At 44.8% G+C, this 26,504-nt stretch overlaps 1 protein-coding gene across 1 annotated transcript in view; it reads right to left on the bottom strand.

Moving 5' to 3' along the window:
* IGSF9 (immunoglobulin superfamily member 9) overlaps positions 1-26,504 on the bottom strand; it is a 1,174,198-nt gene that overhangs the window by 1,082,923 nt on the left and 64,771 nt on the right. The gene's annotated exons all lie outside the window — the stretch shown is intronic.

Here is a 26,504-nt window from a genome sequence, read left to right as displayed (position 1 = left end):
CACCCATTTAAATAAAAATAGTAAAAGACTGCATGGGGTAAACATAAGGGAGTTTTAAATGGAACACAACATGGTCTGAATAAGGCACGTTATTTGAAATAAAGTAATAAAAGCAAGTCAATCACAAAGACAAGCTTTAAGTCACAATTAACAATATATTCAACACCAAAAGACAACCTATGTTTATAACAAGCTAGCGGTTTTAGCTGGATGTAGAAAGAAACAACATATAGGTAAACTAAGATTTGTCACTTGATAACTAAGTAAGAAAATGAGCAAAATAATAAATGTTAAACTTTCATTTTTCTCTCTCTCTCTCTCCCTCCTACTTAAGCACCTAGTGGTTCAACAGGCAACAAGCACCCTTCAGTACTCATTATTTCTGCACCAGGTACAGGTTTTATAGCCTCAGGTTTCTAGCCCAAGGCCCAACCCTCCTTGGAGGGTGCACCACACACATTTGCATGCGCACACTCACACCTAGGACCAATTTAGAGTGTCTATTCCACCTACTGCATGCCTTTGGAATGCGGGAGGAAACCACAGCACCCATAGGAAACCCGTATGAACACAGGGAGGACATGCAAATGCCACAAAAAATGCACCCCAGTCGACAATGCTAACCGCTACACCACTGTGCCACCTTAGACTTAAGTGCCAATAAATGCTTTATTTCTATGATACAACTGGGTTATCAGGAGTGTCTGCACTGGAAACAACAAATTAAGTAAATAACCAAATTCTTGGAGGTCTGCAAAATAGTATTTTCAGAACTATTATTTGTTTTAACCAAGAGAAGATTAGGCTTTATTTAAGCAGCCAAATATGCATCTATACTGTCCTTATCCTGAAACTTTAATGTGTTCTTCCTTTAGCAAGATACTTTCTAGCTCTGCTACTGAGCTGAGTGATGACACACTCCTATAAAATGATCATGTCTGCACATCTTCCAATCATTAAAACTCTAGCAATCACCTTTGCTGCACCATTATATTTTAAGAAGTCTACATAGCTGGAAATAACCTGCTATGCATTTGATTCACACAATAATATCCGTTAAGTGGTTTGGCTTAATAGTCTGTGGTTTCATTTTTATTACTTCTGTAACCCATTACAAAATATGTCCACTATATACCAATATCCATATGTGGTGTGTTTATAGCCTGTATCCGGCTACATGTTTTTAACAGGTGTTATGTTGTGTTGCTATATGTGGTTAATAAAAATATATGAATTACTAAGGCATTTATCCAGTAATTTGCTATGCTTTAGTCCTACCTCACACTAGAATAATGGCTGAGAAAGGTTCACTGGACTAGCTTATTTTCCAGATAAACAAATGCAGGATAAAACATAAAATGGAAAAACTTAAGACAGTTATGAAATTTAAGAAATGGAAAGAACATAATGTATTATTCAAGCCCATTTTAACATAATTTTTGAAAAACATCAGATTTTTCCTCTTGCAATTGCTTAATTCAGTCTCTGTTTTCTTAAATAGTTATAATCGGTGACCATTGGGAAGGCATTTTAAGGTACATAAGACTGGAGGACAGACAGTTGTTACTTGACATTTGTCTGGACATTTGGTTAGCAGGTAAGCATCCAACCTTGGGCAATAAAGGCCTAACAGAATGGGACAACATGAAAGAGCAACAGGAGCAGGTTTAGAGTAGTGGGAGAAATACCCGTGAGGTGCTAAATATAGATAAAAGTGTGTATATTGTGCCTAGTCAGCCAGTGTATTCTGAGAGCACGTGCATATAAATTACTGATCACGTGCCAGATCAGTGCCATTTTGTATAGTCATTCAGAGTGAGTGCTCTCTTGAATGGAGCTGCACATGTGAGTGTGTTAGAAGTAATAAGTCAGTCAGTAAGCTTATGAAGTTCAGATTATATGTTCCAGTTACAGCTCCTGATGTGTTTATGTACAGTAAACAACTTGAACACATACCATGCCTCAGTCTTTCATTTGAATGCATAAAACATAAGACACTAAGGATGTGGAGTAGTTTGCCAAGAGTCTGCAAGAGAATACAGAACTTCATGACAGTGTATGGAACCTGTAGATAGTAGTGAATTGTCTAGTCAGGTCAAAAAGAACAGTGCGAGACTGGAAAACAGGATGTTAGTAGATGGGAAAAGGGTACTGAGGTAAAAGGAAAGAAAAAGTTAGAGGACAAGAGGACGTGAGCTGAAGACAGCAGAAGAGTACAGTGACAGTGGCAGCATGGGACAACATGAAGGAAGAAGTGACAAATTCAGCCACAAAAAGTTACACAACAAGAGGCAAGTCAAGGCAAAAAGGCAAGTGATGAGAGTGCTGAAAGACTATGATGGAGACAAAACCAGAGGTGGCCTTAAAGGAACCAACATGGGGAACTGGCATGAAACCTTAACAAACTTAAAGGGTAAACCATACAGGCTTATTGCCACCTTCCATTAAGGAAATGTAATGCAATCCTTGGAACATAAATAATCAAGAAAATGAAAATTCCTGAGAAGATACAGAGGTACCATCCAGAAATATACTAGAAAGTAGAAATATTATGTGTACAAAGACATTTACAAATCTTCATTTATCAATGCATCAAGGAAACATTAAAGGTACAAAAGAAGAAACATGAATATCTCACTACACTGTCTCAGGAAAGTACAATAGTATACAGACCCTGAGATGGATTTACTTAGGTCATAGACAGTTAAAGTAAGGTATAATTAGCATGATTTGTATAATGATATTACAGAAGAAAATAAAGGCAGCTAAAGTTCTTTTCCTGTAATATTTATGAGTGAGCTTTTTTTCCTCAGGCAGAATATACAAGTTTCATTTCATATCTTATGAAAAACATTAAGAATAAAACCAGTTTAGAAACTTAAGCATGCATCCACTTGAGAACTGAAGAGGGCACAACATTTAAAAAAAAAACTCCAATTAAGTGGGTGTTTCAGCCATTTAATAAGGTTACACTCACAGTGTCACTGTAACATACAAAATGCTTGTCATTGCTAGTTATTCTCTACAGCACTGCAGAAATGCTGTTTTCATATAAAAGGAATAGCCTCTAGTTCCTTGCAGTATGCTTATAATAACAAGTTTCAGTTTGTCATTACGAGTCAAAGCGGAACTGAATCCACTATTGCCTTGTATGCAGCACGATCCTAAAGGTTATCTACCATGTAATTATTTACTATAAGGATGGTACCGGGCTCAGACCTGCATTGCTTCAGCCTACTACTGCAATATGACATTTTCTTTTTCTTGAGGACAGTCTGCAGTTTATTAGTTTTTCATCTGAAGTTAGAGAAACAAGAATAAAGGGCCTTGACACACACTTTTATTCAATACTGCTGAATATTTCAGCCTATTAGGTTTTGGCATGGTGAGAGTGATTTCAGCGAGTTATATTATCTCTTCTCTGTAAAACTGTTACTGTTGAATGTGTATTATTGCTAATTAAGGGATTCTGCTAAACCCTAATTAAGTAATTTTGTTCAAACTGTCCTAGTCGCTTAATGTACAACAGGGTTTATCAGTTTATGGCAGAAAGAGACATTTAGGGGCTTAAGGGTAAAAGGAATGATTTTTATCCTGTGTGCACTATTTTGTTAAAAGCATTCCTCAATTATTAGGTAGAAAAGAACTATAAACAGCAGAAAATATTGCCATCACTTTTGCGTCATGTTTTATTATAAAGAAAGGGCTGTAGAGTTTCATTTGAATAAGTACTAAAGATAAACAAAAAATAGAAAAAAAAAACCAGTTAAGGGTGAACACCTAAAGCTACTGACTGATTTTTTTTCTCTTTAATAATATTGACAATCTAGCTTTCTGGCTCCGTATGGATCCATTCACTCCCACATCTCTCCTGGCATAGCACCTCTTTCCTGGGGGGGGGGGGGGGTGAGGATGACAACTGCTTCTTATTTCTCAGTAGATGGTAACAACACTGTTGCCAGTTGGAAGTCATACAGTTTTGATAAAGACATTGTGTAGGTACTAAATATTTTATCCTAAGTTAAACCCACAATACTCTATTCTACTCTTTATGCACAATACACATACATGGTTTCAATCAAACATCTTTGTAGCATTTTGCTGTGCTTTGCTCTCCATGATCCCTCAATTTAGGAAATCCATTCAACCAGCCACTAGCAAGACTGACTCCAAGTCTGTCCATGAACCTGAGGCTGACTGTTCCATTGTATCCAATGAGTCTGCTTCCACTGGCCCTAGTACCTTAAACCACATCGCTACCATCACATTCAGAGTGCCTTTCTCCCTGCACCACAAAATAAGTACACATTTCTTAATAGCTATGCAGTTCATAAGAAGGAAATGCTAGCAGTTTTAATAATCATAAGGGTAGTTATTATTGTGACCACAATAAAACCAATCAAGATAAAACAGTACTGTGTGCGCCTGGCAGATCATTATAAACTACTCCTTTTTGCCAAAAACATTTTAGCCAAATATTGTTGGCACACCACATTTCTTGTGGTGGTGCTGCGGTAGCGTTGTTGCCTCACAGTAAGACATTGTCCTGTTCTATTCTCAGCTAAAGCGTCTTCTGTGTGGAGACATGCGTGAATAGGTGTACCTTCGTTGAAGGTTGAGAGTCAGGCCTGGCAAGTCGGTACATAAAAATTTACTGCCAATTATTAGCGGACCGGAGTTCCACTGTGGAGACCCCTAACCGGGAAAAGCCGAAAGATACAACAAGTAAAGAGGAAAAATATACAGCAAATTCTCATTTAGCACAAAAATTCAACAGCTTCAATAGCTAAAATCACTCCTTCTCATAAGTCTCAAATTCAAGTAGTCCAGCAGAAATCAACTCTTAACACATTCTTTTTTCACTGCTATTTTATAAAATCTAAAGTTTCCTAAATGAGTGATACAACAAAACATCAATCTGTACAACAATCTAAATTGTTCTAAGCAAGAAGTGGCATTTTGCAGTCTGGAATACATACCCTTTCTCATTACATCAAATTACAGTCTCATGTTTCAAGCCTAACAACCTAAGAGAGTGTGGATTGTACTATCAAGGTATTCTTGATTACATTTTTACCTCAGAACTGCAGTATTTATGCCAGTCAATGTAAAATAATCTTTTCACCTTATAGTACATTTATCATAAACCAGTAGTAAAGAAGTCTCAGTGTGTTTCCAGTTTTATTTTCCTTTCCATATCTCAAGCTGAAATAGCCTCACCAGACTAGAACTGTGTATTACAAGGCTCCTATAACCAACACTGACACAACTGTCTCTTTAATGTACACCTTTTCCCTCAGCTTTTTTAAAGAAGATTCTTTAAGCAGCAAAGCTGGTAAATAAGCAGCTTCTCTAACAGCATGAAAACATCCCAGTTTAGGGTTGCCACATTTTCAAATGTCCAAAGTGGGACATTATTGGTACAAACATCAGATTTTAGAGGCCGACACATACCTGCGGTCAGTACAAAGGTTAGAAGTTAACTTTTTTGCCTAAATAAAAGCGTATTCTTGTAACATTTTAGTTGCTTATTCTGTTTTTTATAACATTTAGGTATGTTATATACAGAATAACTGTTTTATGCAACTATTACATAAAATATAGGAAATAATTTTGTCCTAAAAATCTCAGGATATTTGCCATTTTTACAATTTTTTGTCAGGACACAACTGCCCAAAGAGAGACTGTCCCTCACAAAGTAGGACAGGTGGTAACCCTATCCCAGTTTAGCTTTTCAATTAGGAAAAAAGCTTACAGTTCTAATAAAGACTCACCCAATGGAAGCCCAAATGAAGCAGGAAAAACCCTACATGGCTTGAAGTAGGGAAAAAAACAAACAACACATACTGCATATCTACCAATGATACTGACATACAACTTCCTCTAAGGAGTGGTGGCATATACATTAGCCTGATTTATTGAGGACAGACAGACTACCATGTAGTTAGTGTTTCTATGTTTCAGGATTTTGCATCTCAAATACCATGTATGAAAATCTATGCTTCAGTAAAATCTATACTGATTTTTTTGAGTAATCCTGATAACTGGTATTTTGTTTTAACATCTGATTTATTTCTGTGGCATAGGATCATGTGGAGTCACAAACTGTGTTAAAATGACAGAGCTAGCCTTCACTGTTATTGCTGGTATAGTTGTTAAATGCAGTTAATGTGCTTAGTAGCTGAAGGACTTTTTCTGGGAACAATGTAAACCAAAAGATGGGGTATTCCCTTGTGAGTGCCTGCAGTTTACCAATACTCCCATATTTATGACCTCCGCCTGCCTAGTGGGAAAAGACAGGACACGATACTAAACTGCACTGGTCCTAGGATCCAGTAGCATAGCTCTCAACTTTATGTCTCCAAACTGTGGAACAATACCTCTCACACTGTGCAGCACTACCTCTCAGTCTGTGTAGCACTACCTCTCACAATGTGGAACAAATGGTCAAAATGTCTAGCACTACTGCTCACAGTGTGAAACACTACCACTCACATTGTGGAGCACTACCTGTCACAATGTGGAAAAACGTGGGGCACTATCTGTCAGAATGTGGAACAAATGGGTGAAGTGTGGAACACTACCTCTTAGAATGTGGAACAAATGGGCAAATTGTGAGCATTTACTGACATCTCACTAACAACTTCAACTAGGAAACTCACAGAATAGTTGAAATGTGTTACTCTGTATGTATAAGAAGTTATTTGGATTAATTAATTTGATTCTATATTATTTACCATTGATACTAGTGAACATTACGAAAAAGATGCTAAGGATGAAGCTACCAGGTAACAGGAAAAGAGGAAGGCCTAAGATAAGGTTTATGGATGTGGTGAGAGAGGACATGCAGGTGGTTGTTGTGACAGAGCAAGATGCAGAGGACAGGAAGAAATGGAAACAGGTGGTCTGCTGTGGCGACCCCTAATGGGAACAGCCAAAAAAGATGATGATACTAGTGAACATTACATAACACTTAATGTGTGACAGATCCTTTCAATGTGGAATAGTAAGAAACATGAATATTTTAAGACTTAGAATGGCAAACTGTCCTCATACTGAAGTACAGTTTAAAGATATGACCAGTTCCCAAGGTTCTGTAAGGCTGATTGGGCAGGGGATGGATTCATTGAGCAGTTGCAGAACAACTGCCTATTCCAAGGGGTAGCAGTATTGTGGTAAAAACATCTGTGCTGCTGAAAACTCTGAAAACGACTCACAAATGTCACAGCTGGAACATGTAAAGTGCTGTCAGCTCCATATGACTTGCAAATATTAAGCTACATAATAAAAAGCACTTGTACCTATCAGATGACAAATGTCCATTTGTCTGTCAGCACACAGTACTAAAGTCTATGTCACCACCAGTGTTAACCTTTCCTGATGACGTGGGAGTTATCTTGTAAAAGGATTATACTAGTCCAAATTGCAGCCATGTAAAATGATGGTTAAACAGCTGTACCTAAATATCTATTCAGACACTAAAACTACCTTCACTTCCTACAATGACAAATTAAACCAAAATAGTGATCAACCTTTACTCACAGCTTGTGACCAGCCCCGTTTTAACAAGTCAACAAAGGGAAAGAGAGTGCACATCATCACAAAAACAAGTGTTTGAATGCTGCTTTGGATGAAATAAAATGTTTAGAAATGCTTTTGACGTGAAAGAAAGATATTCCCCGGGATTCATGAAGCTTGCGCCAGGTGCAGGCATAGCATAGGTGTTATAACACCAAATATGGCCGTCAAGCGATGCAGGTATGATCCAATTCCATGTGCACTACCGGCGTAGGCCAGACCTGCGCAGCCCCCAGCGTAGGTATGCTAATCACGCCATGTGCAGTGTCGCACCATGCAAATGAAGGCATATAGCGATTCATGAAGTGGTGCAGGCGTAGCGTAAGCCCGCAGAAATGTAAACCAAAAAACACGGTTTACATTTTCCCAAACAGAACATCGGAGCTATGGAAGAGGGCCAGACCCAGGTATCACAACGTTAACATATGCCAATGGTGAAATACACAGCCAATGGCATAAGAAAAGATGCACAACATGTAAATAACAACATTTAATGTCATGTCCACAGTAACGCACAGCACAACCGTAGGGCATGTGTGCGGAAGCTGTAACATAAAGAAATAATATAAAAATGTCATAAAATCGCAACATAATAGAAATCAGGTTTACAGCATAATACACAATGGTAGGCATGGAACACCACAACCAAGGTGCAAGGGTTGCTAAGGGCCTGCAATAGTGTTCAGCACGGTAACTATGAATTAGTAGTCAATGCCATGCAAATGAGGCAGATAATACTGAATCGCAAATGTCCCACTGGATGAAGGTTGTACCATACGGCGCAGCAGTATAACACCGAGGAGTGGCTCAGAGGAGATACAGGACATCAGCAGAGGGGTATGCCACCGTAGCAGTAAATACATTGGAGCATTGCAAATCTGGCCTGTCCGTTGTTAAGCAAAGCTGCAGGACAGGGGTGGGGAGGAATCATTTAGCTGAGAGCACACATGGTGCCCAAAAGCGCATGTGTACGAGGATGAAAATGTGCCCGAAACCCAGTAATCGGACACGTGCGCTGCAAACAATAGCAGAAACAGGAAGGTCAGGGGAAGAAAAGAAGGAAATGCGGAAGTAGGGAAATTGGAGTACTAATGAGCAATCAACAGCAATCAACCCACGAAGGCCAATTGATGGCAGCTGACAAGTCTGCTTGCAGAAACCAGCAAAACAGGATAGGGGAGGCATTGGAATGCAAAGAAATGAGGGGAGGTATTGGATTGCAAAGATAGGAGACCTGACATAGCAGAGCAAAGCAAACCGACAGCAGACTGGCAATAGCACACATAACGCAAGATACGCCAGGTCCAGGAAAGTACAAATGAAAGTAGGCTGCAGGATGCACGCCAGAAAATGGTAGGTGCAACATGCAGAAATGTAAAGGGAAGGTCAAGAGGTAATCCACGGCAGGCAAATTTAATTCAACACCAAAGGCACCACAATAGTAGTTCCGGCAGTAAAACACATAAGATAACCTGTAGCTACGATCGTACATACACACCCTATGACATCATCGGTGTTCACAGCACACTAGTATAAAGTGTGAAAGCACCCAACACACACCTGTGTATTCCCAAACACCGCACCATAGGTGTAAACACACGGGGAACTTTTAAAATGTACATGTTGGGAGCTGCCATAGCTGTGATTCATCAGCATGTGTAAGAGACTGACGGTGTTGTGGAGGATGATGCCGACAACCACCGCAGGCCTCGGAGGAGAAGGAGAGTGTTCAGACCAAGGGTAACCTACCAGGGGCTACATGACCTGGAGATAGTAGAGCATTACAGGGTGGACAGGGACATCTTACAGCAAATAGTGGAGCTGTGTCAGCCACGCCTGTGAACCAGAAACAACAGAGGGGAACCCATCCCAGTGGACACGAAGGTATGTGTAAGCCTGCGAATACTGGCCACAGGTACCTTTCAAAGGCCAACTGGAGATATAATGGGTATCTCACAGGCATCAGCATCCAGGGTACTACACCAGTTCCTGGATGCCATGTTACCACATGCCAATGAGCAGATATACTTCCCCAGAACTCAGGAGGAGTTGGCCAGCAATATGCACCACTTCCACCGTGTGGCACAATACCCGGAGGTACTGGGTGCGATAGATTGCACGCACATACAAATCAAGTCACCACCCGGTGAGCAGGGTAGGCGCTACATAAACCGCAAGGGATTCCACTCCATCAACTGCCAGGTCATGTGCAATGCCCAGGGCATTATCATGGATGTGTGTGCTGGCAGCCCTGGAAGCTACCATGACTCTCATATCTGGCATGCCTCACAGCTGTATCAGGTATTTGTCAGGGGGGACATCCCACATGGCCATCTCATGGGGGATGCTGGCTATGCACTGGAGCCATGGTGATGACTCCCATCAGAAATGCACACACACCCATGCAAGAATGCCATAATGAGGCACACGCACAAACCAGAATCATCATAGAGCATGTGTTCGGGATGCTGAAATCACGGTTCCGGGGCTTGGATACATCTGGTGGAGCCTTGCAGTACTCTCCAGGCATGTGTGCCCACATTGTCATAGTATGTGCCATGCTACATAATATGATCCTGCAAAAGCAGCTGCAGCAGGGACAAAATAGTGAAGGCCCTCATAGGCCACCGCAATTGCCTAGGCCATTACAGGCACAGAGGGATTCAGACCATGAACACACTGTGCCAGCCCCAGTAGGCAGACGGAGACGTGCCCAATATGCCTATGCCTTGGCAAAGAGGGAACGTATAGCACATACTCTGACAGTGTAGGCCCCTATGGACTGACACCTCTCCACCTGCACACACAGTAAAATGGATGGCACACAAACATGACCACCCGTAAATTGTAATGTATAGGTGGCCCAATGTGTGACTCCTACATAGGCAGCCCTCAAACATTGTAAACACAACAGCCAGTGGAACACGGAATGCCAACACCTGAACAGTACATGAGCCTTACAGCATATGGTGGTGCTGTGTGCCTGTCATGTTCCCCGCCAGGGCAATAGAGGGATATATGGTGATATAGATGGATTCAGCGATATCTGCAAATATAATAGATAGTTCAACGACATTCATAACATCTTGGAGGTACAAATAAATAGGATACCGCCAACCATGGAATGTGTAACATACCGACATGCGTAACCATGAGGCTGAAAGACCGATAGAACACAGTACTGGAACAGTACATCCGCGAGTAATCGTATGATGATATGAAGGGACAGTTAGTCATCGCTGCCGGTGTCGTGGTCTACATAGGTACTGTGTTCAACTGTGTCTGTGAGTGCTGTAGTCTGTGTAAGTGTGCGTTGAGGATGCCATGTGTGTCTCTGTGTGACTGTAATGTGTGTGTGTGTCCGCAACATGTGTTTGTTAGTGCCAAGTCAGAGGCAGATCAGTACGGTAGGTGTGGGTATAGCTAGCCGTAGGCATACGGTTACTACCTGTCCCACAGTAGGAGGGACAGCCCCACCCTGGGCAGGTGTGTCCTGACATAAAACAGTACAAAGAGCAAATGTCCGAGATGGTAGGACATAAATATGTCCCATATATAATGTAACAGTCATATGTAATAGTTATGCCTGTATGTAAGAAACGTAAATGTTACATGCAATATGATAAGTAGCCAAAGTCACACAACAATAGGTATGTAGTGAGGATAAAAGTATGTGCTAACCTGTGTACTGACCGTGGCTACGTGTTGGCCTGTAAACATCGCTTTGTGTCCCGCAAGCGTCCAACAATGACCATATGAAAAGGTGGCAACCCATGGCAAACAGACTCATTTAACAACACAACCACAATGACTGCAAATATCTGGGAGAGAAATACAAGGGATAGCTGTCACTTACACATATCCCTTGATATATCGCTGCAATTACGGAGGTATACAAGTAGCAAGCTCACCTGCAGACAATACAGAAACCAATCAACAATGGCCCAACGTACAATCCCGTAACATAAGTCTACTAACTGTTAGCTCTCTAATTAGGGACGGAGCCCACACACATATATACGGATTATGTAGAAATGCAAGGCCCACAAACCTGTATATGTTACGTACACCCACCGACATCCCCCACACTAGAAACTAAAGCAATACAGACTGTAATATCAGCACAAACATCCAGTCAGTCAATTGCATCTGCAGAACCCTCAACATACCATGTGAGAGACACAATTAAAGGCGTCATGCAAAATTGCAGGCGTTGTATAATGGAACAAACAGCCATGTTACCGGTTTTGTTTGCAATACTCAGTTATCAGACGTTGGGATGACAGGTACACCCACATGTTGAACCAAATACTCTACCTGTCACACACAATCCATGGGGGACATGAATCCAAAATATACTTGTCTCCATGCATAGCAGTTGCAGTTACACATAACAAAACACAATACAGACCGTCTCCCCGAAGGTAGGGCAAATAGGCAACGCCCAAGTGGAGAATCCAATTATACCCCACTGTTGCTGCGTAATTGGCAAATGGAGTAGCTGCACAGCTGATATGCAAGTAATTAGTCACTCAGGAACACCAATTGGCGAGATGAATCCACATGTTACAGGTATCGACGTATATAAGGATGACTTGCCAGACATTCAAACCGTATGCTCATACCAAATACCAGTTAAAACACTGTGAGAGAGATAGAAATGAAATGCCGTAATGACAACAAGGTATGTAGAACACCTGATATGTAAGGTTATGTATAGCATGATCTGTATTAATTAGTTTTACTGTATGTATAGCCTGGTTTGCATTAATTAAACGTGTCCACAATGCATAAAGTGGGGAAAGGTATTTATGTAGTGATGTCTTGCTGAACATACTAACACTTGTAGAAACTGTGCGTCCAGCAGTGGGACAGAAGGTACACAGCACAGACACCACAAGGGATGCTACATGAGGGCATTAAACAGAACAAATCCATACACCCCGCCATCAGTGGTAGGGTATGTCCAACAAGGACATGCCATAGCAGGGGATAGTATATGTTGATATACTGTCACAGCACGCATGTGTATGGGCATATAACGTTAATGACATATGTAAGGTGGTCCCACTGTGCAAGTATGCTTTGCATTATGGGATACTATGTGAAATATGTGTAATGTATAGTATTATAGGCAGTTATGACAGATATTCTACACAGCATAACAGGCATATCATGCATACCACAGGTATCGTCTATTGGTATGTACAATAACAGGATACATATGGCCTGTAGGTATGGGACATAGTAATAGCATGATAGCTAATCTAAATGGAAGGGCTACCATGCACAAAGGACATGTAATAGCTTCACAGGTGCATAGTGGGGTACTATGCAGTCTGGCAAGTCCATGTGTAAGCACAACTACAGTGTATACATTAGTGGCACCTCTCTAGGGTAGTGTCCTGTGAACAGCAGAGCCAGGTGTCACCTGCACCTCTGCACAGTACAGCCACTGCAGTGATCCCAGGCCTACATGTGTCTCCCAACCACCAAGGGAGGTATCACATGAACAGTGCTACTGAGTGTCCCTGCGTGATGTACATAGGACTTATGTTCCAAAGCATGGTGAGTGTCCGGTTTAGGAATGTAACCCACAAGCACATCCCACTCATTGTGGCATGTGTGCACATATCCATGAGCATGTTGTTCACGGTGGCCTCTGCTTATGTCGCGTCTGAGGAGTATATCCATTAATAATGTTGTGGACATGGGCCCTGTCTGATCAGCAGAGGTCACCCCTGAGTATGTAGTATGCAAATGTGTACAGATGTGGTGTCCGTAGTGCAATCGCATATTTAAACTGTCAGAGCTCAGTAAACGTCATGGCGTGTTAATGTTGTGGCATGTAAAGCTGTAGCTGTTGTGTAAGGTACACCCTAAATGTGGTGGTGTACCCTTGAATGTGTGTAGATGTCTTGAGTTCAGAGGTACAATGGGTGCCTATGTACCAGCTACACACCCAGTACAGATAGGTGTGGCCACGTAGAAGGATATCCATGCCACAGTGGCAATACGGTAACCACATGAGTGGGTGTGACATATATGTGTACTGCAAACATGTACAATATGATATGTATGTAGGGGACTACCATCCATGTGATAGTCAGTGGGTGAATGGTATAATGCAAAGGTGATGTGCATGCACCTTGTGTCATGCAGCTTGATGCCATGATAGTCATATTATGTATCTGTCACAGCGACACCCATATGGCTGGAGTCAGTATCAGCTGGTGGAGCAATCATGGCACTTGGTATGCAGGGGTTTGAAAGCTAGGCAGGGAAAGTCTCCTGTGCTAGCCTGTTCCGCAGGGAAGCATATACTGAACATGAGGGCCCCTATGACTGAGAACCGTGGTATGCCAAATGTACCTAACATGTAGTAGGTACTATGGTATGCTGGCCTCACTGTCTGTCCTGTCCATGAGCCACATAGCATAACATCCTGAGACACAGGGTACGATGTGCAGGTGGATGTGTATGTTGTCAATACCAGAATGGGGAATGGTGCTGAAAGGCAATGAGAGGACAATGTAGGATGTATGGACTCCCGTACCATCAGCAACTGCCCTCATAACTGTATGAAAGGAGTCCACCATGTGTAGGGGCCATGCTCTGGCCATAACAAGCCCAACCCAGGTGGCAGCAAAGGACAGGAGCCCAACAATGTCTCTGTGAATGACGTCCTTGATGATGTGCCCCATAGCCACGCAGAACAGTCCAGTCAGGTGTGTAGGACTATAGTCCCACTCGTGCAATGTGGTGCCACCTGTGTGTAGTGTGATAAATGCTGCTGTGTGCCATTCAGGGGCTACAATGTCTGAAACATGGCTATTACTGAATATGGTGGCCTAGTGGGGAGACATGTAATTCAGTGGTTGGTGGACATCACAGCCTGGGACGTTGGAAGGTGACATGGGGCCAGTGTCCCAGGACATATAGAGTGTAGGTCAGTACTGTGTAGGTGTGACCACAGGGACACCACAATGTTCATGTATGGATTGCGGCCCTGTAGTGAGTGAGAGGGTGTAATGTCAGCATTAAATCCATCCTCCAGCATGTTGTCAACAACACCTGGGTCTGCAATGTTCCTGAGTGACTGTTGTATGTGACAGCAGATGTGGGTGTTGCCATCAACTACTGACATACCACCATAATGCCTGGTGGTACACCCCAGAATGTGTGGCAGTCATGTTTATGTAGCTAGTCTTGGAGTATGTGATGAGGGACCCTGTGGCCCCACCACGGCTGACCAGTGAGCCACCCCACACATGGGAATGTACACCACTGTGCAACAGCCTACACCTGTTGTTGTACATCATATGTCCATGGAACATGACCACCAGAGTGGTGTCTGTTATCTGGTGTGTACCATCATGGCTCTGTGTGGAATAGCATGATCCATGCAGTTGTGTACATGCTAATGAAGTGCACTGGGGTATGTGTCAGCATTTGTATGTGCATTGTCCATCTGCACGGGTGTCATGATGTTAACAACCGCTGTCGGCAGACGTCTGTAGTAGGTGTTGTAGTACTCATGTACTGTGTATGCTGTGATGGGTATGTTGCCGGGATGTGACTAACAAGGTCAATTAGCATATGTTCGGAATCCACCAATGAGGGGATAACTCCAGGTGTGTAACACCAGTCACATGGTGGTAGTGCTCACGCCAAGGGTAATGTAGGTCTTGGAGGGGGTGTGTATGGGATGATCCAGCAGAGCGGAGGGTATGACTCATGGATGTGTCGGTACATGTGTGGACATCCCAGTGAAGTGTGGGGTAGTGTCAGTCACACATCAGTAGTAGCTGTCTGAGGCCCACTGTCCACTATACCAACATAGAAGGTATGTTACCTGTGGGGTATGATGTTGACTCTGTTGCTTGTTACAATGTGTATAGCGGTCTCGGACACAGTTAGTTGCACGTGGAGCACCTCTGACGCATTGTGCTAAGTAACTTGCCAGGATGTGTGCAAAACATAGTGGGATATGGGAACCCCTCAGCTGTGGGTGTGCCGGTCCAGGTATGTGCCTGAAAGGTATGGTCTGTCTATAACCTGTCATTGCAGGTGTGCTCTGCAGAGCCTAGAGGCAGGTCCCAGTCACTGCAGAGATGTTCGAGTGGTGCATTATAAGGTGTGCCTTGCCTGCATGCGTCACAGAGGAAGATGCAAGCATTGTGTCACATGACCCCATGTCGTGCCTGCCAGTTACCGCCCTGCTGGTGACAGTTATTGGAAACTGTGCAAGACAGGCAGTATAGAAGCAGCAAGAGCCTTACATGTGATCTGTACTCCCAGGGCTGACAGGTGCAAGTCATCTGTGCCACAGCATTGTGTTTGACCAGGCAGTCTTAGGGGACAGATACCAGATGCCTGTGGAATGACAATAGGGCAACTGTTGAAGCGACACAGTCAGTCATTGTACAGTGGTATCATGTCCAGACGAATGCAAAATGCTCCCCGGGGCTTGGCCCACACCCTCAGGGCTATAAGATTGGTGAGCTATTGCATGTCCCTGCACACATAGTCTGTGAAGTGGCATCACAGGGCAGTCACACTAACATGGAGAATGACAGTCATATTGTACCTGGTGAGGTGTGGCATGGGTGCATAGGTTATGTTGCAGAAGCAGTTACCCAACAGCAAGATGTAAGTGACTAACACCTTGTGTAGCCTGCTGTGTGGAACTGCAGTGTGACTCCCTACTGAGTCATGTATGACTGGTGTGTTGTGAATGTTATAACTCACTATTGGCTGTATGTGATGGGCACACATGAGTCTGTGGGCTATAAGCTGGTGATGTTGTCTTCCATGATGGGGGCTACCTCTGGTGCCTACAGTGAGTATGGAGATGTACTGCACAAGTTGTCCTCATAGGTGTGGCCAGTGGTGTAGATCATGTGAGACTATGTGATGGGTGGGGTGTGTTGCGAATGTTACACCTCCCCAAATGACTGTCAGATGCAGTCAGGGTTGGTGACAGCATTACCCCCAGCCATAGCTGTCAACCTCCTGTCCCCAAACTGAGGAACATTAGCCCTCATACTGTGTGACAAATGGGCAAAACGTGGAACACTTACAACTGACTTACTAACAGCTTCAAATAGGAAGGGCATATGATGGCTAAAATAGGCTGGTTTTACATATAAAAAAGATATTCTAATGAATTAATATGATTTCCATCTATTTAGCCATGGCTAGCAGGTAAACAATTTACAACAATGAATGTGTGACAGACCCTTCCAATGTGGAACCTTGAGGAACATGCACCTTTTAGAACCCCATATGAGGTACGTTCCTCGTAATGAGGTACACATGCGAGCTATGCCCCAGCACGGCTGAAGTGCATCCCCACAGGCTGTAGTGCCGTATGTTGGGAGGTGAGCATTGAATGTGTACATGAGACAATTGCTCTATTGCCACATGTATGACATATCCCTCATATAGACAGGCAGTAGCACTGGTACGTGACAGTTGGACATGCCTGTATATACAACCATGTCCCACAGGATATGTGCGTTACGTGTGTACAACAGCTGTTGCACCATAAGTAAGCTGGGAAGTGTAGGACAGCCAGTGTACCTGTGGGAAATGGTGTGGAATGGGTGCTATAGTAATCAGTAGCTCATGACATGCCCACAAGTTCTGAACAAGTGCCTAGCATGACCATACAATACAGATAGGGTGTTGGATAATATCAACCCACAAGTGGTGATGACAGTCATTTAGGGTGGCACCGCACTATAACCCTGCTGCGTATGGTGTGCATGTCCATGAACCATTAGCACTGCAGATGTTAGCAGTACAGATGTACAAGACAGCACAGATATTTGATTACAAATACCTTTGCATGTCACAGGAGTGTTCCACCAGTGGCCTGTTGACAGACTCACAACTACAAAAGGTGCAAGAGTGACATGTGCACAGCACACCAGTGCCAGCTACAGTAGAACAGGGTTAATGTGTTGTACCCCACCCTCATTGTAGCCCATATCACACAGACAAATGTTAGGCGTCTGTGTATGTAAGGCTGTGAATGGCCATGACCTATCAGTATAGCTGTGTCAGTGTTGTGAACAACATACAGAATGGGCTGTGTGGGTGAGGTGTGTGACATATGTGCACAGTCTGATGGATGATACCAGCAGTGTCACTGCTAGGTGAACATCCCTGTACCCATAAACTACTACCTAGGCTGTGGTCAACATTATGGACACTGTGTAAGGGATGGTGCTGTGCAGTGCACCCCCCAACATGGTGACATCTCCAGGCCCCTTAGGTAGTCATATGAGGTACCCATGTCATGTCAGGGTGCCATCCATGAGCACGGAGATCACTGGACAGGCATATACAGCACTGTGGTGACCAATATTGGATCATGTACCACCTATAAGGGGTAATGGCTATGCATGGATGTGCGATACCAGCCTTCACAATCCTCACCTCCACTATGCAGCATGCTGTCTACCTTGCAGAAGGACATTTGCTACACATGATGATGGACATGCTACATGTCCATATCCTGATCTATAAGACATATGTCATGGACAGCCACCATCCTAATACTAGGACTGCTACAGGCTGGACAGATCCCTGTGCCATATATGTGACATACTCCCACCATACCATGCAACCTTGTCCATTAAAGCTGCACATGTCATCCCAGTCATACATGGTGTGATGGCCGCATGGTAGATGTACTATCAACTGACTGGATCAGTAATGTGGCACTGATGCACCTTGCGGTGGCACAATGGCTGTCTGTTACAGCTTGGAAACCATGCCCGCACATGCTATGGTTGATAACCATACCTGCGAATGTCGTCTGACTAGCCATTGTCCCATGTCCATCACATGTGCAATACAGGCGATCTGTAGCAGGATGTTGAACAGTTGTACAGTGCTGTGTAGATGTATATGGCAAAACACATGCATGTACAGGTGTTCATGTGTATGTGTGCATTGTCACTGCTCAAGTCCATTACGGCTGTGTCTGTGTTGATATGTGACATATACACAGCATCCAGGTCAACGGTAGTACCGTGGACGCATCCAGGCATGTGCAGATAGGTAAGAACACAAGTGCAGGCAAATAGACATGCCCACAGCAAGACAGCATTTACATGGAGTATGAACACTGTATTGAGGTGACACACATATATGCTGATGATATCCAATGCATAATGGGTGTGACGTGTGACACAAACACGTCAGTTGTGTCAGTGTCATGATGCTTTGCAAAGATAACTGTGCAGATGTAGTAGATGTCATAGCAATGTATGTGCAGCAGTATCTCTGTACATCTCTGAAACTGTGACCTGTCACCATCATTATGTCTTACAGATAATACCCCGTACACGCCTCCCAGCATACACCCACCAGGAGGATGATGTCCTCATCCCAAAGCTCCATGACAACTATGACTTGTTGTTCAGCCATGTGCCACAGCATGCCCAGCAGCGGGATGACCTGTGGCAGGATCTACGCAGGAGGGTGAACGATGTGGGTGGTCATAACCGCACCTACCAGCAGGTGCGCAGACACTGCATGGACTTGATACGACATGCAAAACAGCATGCCACTGCAATCGCCAGGGAACAAGGTGGAACAGGTGGTGGGCCACCAATCTAGCCCCCACTCACACACACCGAGGAGCTACTGGCCAGTCTGGGAACACCCAGGGAACAGCATCACAAACACTAGCTGCCATTGTGGAGGTGGGTGTCTCCCAACCAATGAGCCTGGAGTTGCCTGGTAAGTCAGTACTGCACATATGGCTATTATATCCCATGTAGTTGCATGTGTCACTGTACATTATGTGAAGTAACAACATATGCAAGGTATGTGGACACACATGCTGCATACTACAGTATGCTATGTTGTGTATGCACACATGTGCATACTATATGCTATTACACAGGTGAATGTGTTCACATGCACAGTGCAACCTGTGGCTGTCATACAGTCATGGATAATGTTCATACTGGTGTGTCACCCCTATACAGGTACCTCTGGCATGCCGCACAGACATGAGTCCATTGCAGGTGAGACTGTTATCAGTATCAGGCATGTTACAGTGTAGATCTATTTGCCATGTGGCCAGTTAACATTTGCACACCTGATGTTTGTACCAGTCACGATATGCAGGTCGCACCACCCGTCATTCACACAGGCCACCCATGTGCAATATATACAAACGTAATGATACACCGACTTGAAACCATAGTACTTGTCATTGCAACATGTGTGGTCAGCTGTGCATACAACGGTGGAGGTGTTCTACAATGGAGGCATATGTGGTATGCATTGGAACTACATGTGTGGTACGCACACAGTACCACACAGTGAGCTGTGATATGGGCAGGCCACAGGTGTCACCATTGTGTCATATGCCCCTGCATTGGGTGCACACATTGTGATGTGCCACCTAACATGTCCCAGACATGTAGTGTTCTGTCTGCAATATTGTCACACTATCGCATGACCTATACCCCACATACCAAACATACAACCCATTGTCTGCATAGCCCTGTGGATTGTGACATATCTGACATCTATGGGTGTATATCATATGGGACAACACAGACATGTGAGATAGATGCCATCACAAACAATTGGCCAACACATGTGCACACATGGCCATGGGGGATGGCCAGAGACATGTAGCCACACAGTACTTGGGATGTGTATATACCCTGTTCACATTGTCCACACATGGTCCAATTATAGCCTTAGTTGACCAATTATACAGTTGATGTGGTACACTGGACAACCTAAAAGCCTGTGCACAGCTACTGGAGGTGTCACTGAAGTCTACCATATACGATCTGTTGAACATCACAACTGTGTTGCAGTTATGGCTATGCAATGTGTAAATATTATGCATTCTACAGCAACATAGATGCCTCATGATGCCATGTAATGGCACAGCATCTGTACTTCACACTGTATAGCAATGTAGATGGCTCACACTACCCTCCCATGCTCATGCACATTTGCTAAACATGCATTCTATCTGTAGGGCATACACACAACACTGCAATGTGACGCCCATTATGATGCTGTACATGTGTCAGGACACCACTGTGTCAGACATGTATGCATGTTAATGCACATGTCAGCAGATTACATGTCAAGGTCACGTCAGCCATGTGTACTGCTATCTATGTCTGGGCCACATGGTGTATCACGGGGATGCATGCATACTACCATGATTGTGTGAACTGCATGGCTACTGATATGACACCTGCTTGCTGTAGTGTGCACCCCAGGGAGGTATGCTTACTAACACTATTAATGTCTGAGCTGCATGCCCTCTGCTGTATCGCAGGCATGCTGCATGCCATCTGACAAATCACGTGCATGGTGTATCTGTGTGTGTCTGTGTGTGTGTGTGTGTGTGTCTGTGTGTGTGTCTGTGTGTGTGTCTGTGTGTGTGTCTATTGTACTTTACAGTATTTCTTTGCATTCACAGGTGATGTAGGTGCGTTACCCTCCTGCAGTCCATCTGATATTAGTGTCCCCACAGATACTAGCGGTGATGAACATATGCATGAGGTACAGGCAGGGCTGTCAGGGGCTGAATCTGTGCCAATGGTTACCATCCTAGCTATGTCCCCCTCTTCCCCGCACACAGTTCTGCTGCCAACACATACCGCATCACCAGTGGCCATAGAGGAAGGACAGTCAGCATCTGTTAGTGTGGAACAGGAACGTGTGGTGGCTACAGAAGGTGTGTCTACACACCATGGTGTCAGTGTAATGACTGCAGATGTGCCACACAGGCATGTGGCTGGTGCTGCTCGTAGGAGGACCTCTGGCAGACATGCACCTGCAGGACAGAGTGCAGCAGCAGGTATCACCAGACGCATGTTCCAGACTGCAATGGCGGCACAGGCACGTGCTGAATGGCAGAACAGAGAAGGACAGAGGCTGCAGAGGGCTGCTATCCATACCCTAAAATGACAACATCCAGGCATTGGCAAATGCTCAACAGCAGATTGCTAATGTTCTGGATAGGTGATTAGGTGAAATGGTCGGAATCCTTGGCCGAGGCATGGCAATCCGCGAGCGGGAGCTGTCTGTGCTGGAACATCTGGTAGGAGTGAGGCGTAGGCCACGTGGACGTAGGCCGGCAACACCACCTAGTGTAGGTCGATGTGAGCGTGCCACCTCACATGCCCACTCCCATAGTGCCGATAGCAGTAGCAGTGCAGCTGGTGCTGCGCTGTCAACACCAGGACACAGCAGGCCACGTGGACGTGGCCCTGGACATTCCCAGCGGGGACACGGTTCCAGCGGACATGTGTCGTCAGACAGTAGCCACTCTGTACCTCCACCTGGTAGTGCCAGTGCAACCCCAGTTAGGCACAGGTCATGTGGCCGTGGATGGACAAAGTGAGCTGTACAACCTGCTCTGTACAATCTGGGGCTGTCAATTATACCCCGTGTAGGCCTCACAAATGGCAGAACTGTGTACACACATACACGCACACAGCAAACACAACTGTAGGGCTCCACAACATCCACGTGCATTCTGCACAGACATGTCCAGTCAACTCACCAGCCTTACACACACACATGATGTTATCCATTGGTGCAGCCTATGCCCCTGGCAAACATATCACCCTGTGCATATGATGAAGCCTGTGCCGCATCCCTGTCATCCACACCATCGGTGCAGGGTTATGCACAAATATTCTGATGCACAGAGTGAACAGCATAGTGAGAGGTGTATGTAATATTATCTGTGTATGCATAGTGAGGGATGTTTATGTTGCAGTGGTTGTGAGTGAATACTGACAGATGTGTATGTGATATTACCTGTGTATGCATATTGAGGGATGTGTATGTTGCAGTGGTTGTGTGTGAATACTGAGAGATGTGTATGTGACATAGGTTGTGTACTGTCGGCATGCACCGGTCATACCATGTAGTGCAGGTGCAGCATGTGATGTGTTCACGGTATGTGTCACGGTTACATCTGTAGCACCATGTTGGTTGCAATACCCTGGTTCCCTCCTATGGTGTACGTGCATGTGCCTACAGGTAGCAGTGTTTGCAGTCCCCCACGTGTAACTGTGGATTACTCACAGGCACGTCTGGCAATATCAGCATGCTACATGTACCCTCAACCTGACTGTTGGAAACACCAACATGACACAGATATCCACACATATACTGCACCTGACGCATGTGGTCAGTGCCACAGGCTACACTGGACAGAGACATGACATACATAGCAGGACACATTACAGGTATGGTGACATGGTGCAGGAGTTGTACACAGCGGTCTGGCCAATGATGTTGTGAGGTGTCACTTGGTAGCTGGAGGCCACACTGTGCAGCAGTAGGACCCTGTAACAGTATGGGAACATGGCCACATTCATGGGGTGTACACCACTATAACGCACACTCCATAGTGTGCAGGTGGGGACCCTTGCCTATGTGGTCATCACCCTCACAGTACTACGCATCCACATGATGTGTCACAGAGAAGGAACATGCACAGGTAGCCAGTATGGCTGGGACCTATGGCATCAACAGGGTAGTGCAATGCATCACCATTATGGGTTAGTCACCACGTGGGGTTAGTGATCATTTCTCACCATATATTAGCATACACCCTCACAGCAAGCACCACACATACATACAGACACCCACACACACACACACACACACACACACACACACACACTGTGGTGACCACACATGTGTATACGGACAGCCGACGTGTGTGATGCACCACACCGGCCGACATCATGCTTCCCACACTGACGTATGTACAGATCTCTACAACGGTGTACAAGGATGTGTAACAACTGGGACATATTCCCTGCGATATGTGGCATCTCTGGTCACACATTCAGACACACATGGCAGTACTGGGAATGATACACCTGCCATATGATGACACATTTGATAGACATGCAGCGGTATTGATTGCATTATGTGTACCAACACTATATCTGGCAAATGTGCTGCTATATGCACACGAGAGGTTGTAGGTGTTACAGGTGCCATGTGACATATAGTTGGTAACACTTGACTGCTGTGTATGCATTATGTCAGCACCATCACGTAACAGCGACATAGCATACTGTTTGCACATGGCATGATAGGATGGTGTGTGACACAACTGTGAGCCATCCCCTGCACACATACACCTACACAGGTGGTACACCACGTTATGTACACACATCCCTCCATATGTGCTCTTTGTATGTCACCGTATACAGGTGTCAATGATGGGTCTGCATTGTGACTGCATGTCGTAGGTAGGTGCAACTATGTTACGGACATCGGCCACTGCACGTGCATGGTTGCTGCATGCACAGTACAGATGTCACATGTGTCTCCTGTCGCCATGTTTGTATGCATTGCTATTGCTGGACATGTGTGTTGACATACATAACACATGGACTGTGGTATGATATCACGGGTGTCACAGGCGACCAGTACAAGGGTATGTGTCCCAGTCAACATTGCTACCCCCTGTAGTGTGAGCATTCAACAGACATGGGCCCAGCTTCCATTCGCTTATGTAGCATTGATTAGGCCACTGTTATGCACGAGGTACATCACAGGCTATGTATGTATGTGTTGTGTGTGCAGTCCATGCACACATCCACACAATCACATGTATGACATATCCAGACGTGTGTTCATTGGAGTACAGCAACAGTCAGGTGTCACAGCTGTGTAAGGGCCGTGGTATGTCTTGAGCCGACCTGTGCATGTATACTGGTATCATTGCAATGTATAACACCTGTTGGATCCCTGTTGGTACATGTGTACTCTGCACAGCTGGTGTACACCTCTGTACAGCCCAGTGGTCATGTGTCACATGGTGTTGTGGTACTGTAAGGCTGTGTAGTGCTGCACCGACGACATGGTGCTGACTTGACAGCTACAGTGTACATTGCAGTGTGTACGTGTGTGACCTGCACCTGTGACAGCTGCGATGGCAGCTGTGTGTGTACAGGTCACTGCATGTGTGACCACCCTGTGCATGAGGACAGTTATACCTTCCTGTGCCCTTCTGTACTGTGCCCTTCTGTGTGTACACTCCATCTGCATGCACGACAGGCCTTTGCAACAGCTAAGTGTGTGAGCATGCCCAGTATGCTGTTGTGTAGATGGACACACAGTACAGTCCATGTACACAGTTGTGTAGATGGACACACGGTACAGTCCAATCTGAGGCCTTCCGTGTTTACACTCCATCTGCATGCAAGATGGCCCTTTACAACAGCTAAGTGTGTGAGCATGCCCAGTATGCTGTTGTGTGGATGGACACACAGTACAGTCCATGTATGCAGTTGTGTAGATGGACACATGGTACATTCCACACTGCGCCCTTCCGTGATTAGACTCCGTGTGCATGCAGGATGGCCCTTTGCAACCGCTAAGTGTGTGAGCATACCCAGTACGCCATTGTGTAGATGGACATACAGTACATTCCACACTGCGCCCTTCCGTGATTAGACTCCGTGTGCATGCAGGATGGCCCTTTGCAACCGCTAAGTGTGTGAGCATGCCCAGTACACCATTGTGTAGACGGACACACAGTACATTCCACACTGCGCCCTTCAGTGATTAGACTCCGTGTGCATGCAGGATGGCCCTTTGCAACTGCTAAGTGTGTGAGCATGCCCAGTACACCATTGTGTAGATGGACACACAGTACATTCCAAACAGACGTGTGATACTAAGCGTGTGGGCATGGCCATTGACATCCTGTATAGCCATGGTGGTCATCCAGGCAACAGATGTCCATTTTCAATGTCATGATGGATGCCTACATTGAACACACTGGTTGCTGTCTCGAAGGGTGTACTGTCTGTAGCGCATCCCGTATCTATTTAGTGTTGTAGTGCTCCGTAGATATTTAGTTGGCCCAATGACAGCACTGCCGAGTTTGTCTATGTCTACCTTGGGACAGTAATATACTTTCAGACTGCACACTCTCTAAACATTCCCTATCAGCATCTTTGCCTTTGCTGATGATGTCACCCACCTAGAAGTATGCCTCTGGGAGTGCTGTGTTCAGTAATCTTGGTAGCGCGTTCTGTAAATGCGTAATGCTGTAGTGTAATAAGGTAGTTAGGTGTATGTTCAACTCCCGGCCCTGCCAAGTGTGTGTGTGTGTGTGTGTGTGTGTGTGTGTGTGTGTGTGTGTGTTTCCAGCTGCCTGGGGACACAGTAATGCTTTTACATGCCTCACAACACATACATTCCCTATCGGCGTCTTTGCCTTTGCGGATAATGTCACCCACCTAGAAGTATGCCTCTGGGAGTGCTGTGTTCAGTAATCTCGGTAGCGCATTCTGTAAATGTGTAATGCTGTAGTGTAATAAGGTAGTTAGGTGTATTTTCAACTCCCGGCCCTGCCAAGTGTGTGTGTGTGTTTCCAGCTGTCTGGGGACACAGTAATGCTTTTACATGCCTCACAACACATACATTCCCTATCGGCGTCTTTGCCTTTGTGGATGATGTCACCCACCTAGAAGTATGCCTCTGGGAGTGCTGTGTTCAGTAATCTCGGTAGCGCATTCTGTAAATGCGTCATGCTGTAGTGTGATAAGGTAGTTAAGTGTATGTTCAACTCCCGGCCCTGCCATGTGTGTGTGTGTGTGTGTGTGTGTGTGTGTGTGTGTGTGTGTGTGTGTGTGTGTGTGTGTGTGTGTGTGTTTCCAGCTGCCTGGGGACACAGTAATGCTTTTACATGCCTCACAACGCATACATTCCCTATCGGCATCTTTGCCTTTGCGGATGATGTCACCCACCTAGAAGTATGCCTCTGGGAGAGCTGTGTTCAGTAATCTCGGTAGTGCATTCTGTAAATGTGTCATGCTGTAGTGTGATAGGGTAGTTAGGTGTAAGTTTGATTCCCAGGCCTGCCAAGTGTGCGTGTGTGTGTG

Source organism: Protopterus annectens, chromosome 17.part0 (assembly GCF_019279795.1).
Source record: "Protopterus annectens isolate FY-2018-M chromosome 17.part0, PAN1.0, whole genome shotgun sequence".
NCBI lineage: Eukaryota > Metazoa > Chordata > Ceratodontiformes > Protopteridae > Protopterus > Protopterus annectens.
Note: the sequence above shows the minus strand (reverse complement) of the source record. Positions and strands in the feature narration are given on the sequence as shown.